Source organism: Branchiostoma belcheri, unplaced genomic scaffold (genome assembly GCF_001625305.1).
Source record: "Branchiostoma belcheri isolate BF01 breed outbred unplaced genomic scaffold, Haploidv18h27 scaffold74, whole genome shotgun sequence".
Lineage (NCBI taxonomy): Eukaryota > Metazoa > Chordata > Leptocardii > Amphioxiformes > Branchiostomatidae > Branchiostoma > Branchiostoma belcheri.
This window is the reverse complement of record NW_017804398.1, coordinates 469,900-471,289: the sequence shown is the minus strand read 5'-3', so window position 1 is coordinate 471,289 and position 1,390 is coordinate 469,900. Positions and strand designations below refer to the sequence as shown.

At 43.7% G+C, this 1,390-nt stretch overlaps 1 protein-coding gene across 1 annotated transcript in view; it reads right to left on the bottom strand.

Moving 5' to 3' along the window:
• Window positions 1–466: 466 nt before the first annotated feature.
• The window catches only part of LOC109485323, a 14,389-nt gene continuing 13,465 nt past the window's right edge, over window positions 467–1,390 (bottom strand). Inside the window, exon 10 of the mRNA XM_019788872.1 lies at window positions 467–941. The gene's annotated coding sequence lies outside the window, so the exon portion shown is untranslated. The remainder of the gene's footprint in view (window positions 942–1,390) is intronic.

Here is a 1,390-nt window from a genome sequence, read left to right as displayed (position 1 = left end):
AGTAAAAAGTTTGCAAACGAAGGATCACAAAGTATTTCCCACAGGTTTCTAATCGATATATATCCCTAGCCATTAATCGACTATATCCAATTACACCTACAACGAGGTCCTTCGGTAAAGAGTTACGTCTGAGACCTTGCAAACTGATGAAGACTTCTTCCTGGAACAGACGGCTTGTTTTTCACCAGTGAAGCCTCAGCGGGGTGGATAATCCCTCTCCTACAGTGGACGGACGTGTCCATGAAAGTCTCCATGTCTGATGTTTCAGCAATGGGCGTTTTGTTATGCACCGCGGCCTGGAGGGAAACCCGCAGTCTGCCACACAGCCTTATTTAACACCGTGCTGATTATCAGAGTGTGGAGATACATGTACTGCCGGGGAGAAGTAATTACACCAGTAAAGACTTGTATGGTACTATTTTAAACTGAAAGCATCAGCATTGACTCAAGGACTCACGGAGGATAATGATATTTTTTATTACAAACCCGAGGGGTAATTACAAGTTGTATAAAAAGTACGTTCGTTTTCCTGTAGATATGTAGAAGTTCGGGTATAGTTCGGCGGCTTTATTAAATAACTCACCGCTTTCACGATCCGTGTAAACTGTGTTTCAGCCTTCAGTATATGCATGATGCGTTTGTGCGGATTCTTTTGCAGCCTTTTTGTCATACATTTTGTCACACTTTTCTCGATCCCATTGTATTCCGTTTTGCTATCACATGTCGGACTGGAATTGTAGTTTAATTTGCCCTTCCTTTAGTACTAGAAGCGCGAACTTATTGTAATCTGGAATTCGAAGCTTTTAAGTGATTCTTTGTCCGCAAAACGTAGCTGTCACATGTTTAGCTCGATCGTTTGACGTCGACAACGACGTCGTGACTAAAAGCGTCACCTAGCGTCCTTACCTAAAGTACACCATATTTCACTCGGCTGAACATGGCTTCTAATACGGGAGATACTTTTTCACATTGGGCTAAGGGTAGGGGTCGAGAACGAGGCGGAGGTCACTGGAGGTCACCGGAAGTGACGCGTAGGGGTGGACTGCTACTCATATGCTGCAGCAATACCTCAGTTTCGGTAGTATGGGGAGGGCTACCTGCGTCGTTCCCTCGATTTACGTGCAAAAACGTCAACTTTTACGTCTATATTCACTGCATTTTGTTTGGCTCTTACCTCTGGGGACAAGGAAAAGCACAGTTCAGATCATATTTGAAGGGATTTAAGCTCTGGGGACCAGGTAACACTCCATATAACGTTACATGTAGGTAATGGAGACCAAATTGGTTATCAACGTTATATTTTGTGTGGCTCTTACATCTGGGCTCTTTTTTTAGCTCTGGGACTAGGAAAGGCAGCTAATACAGGAAACATTTGCACCGTACAAGTAAT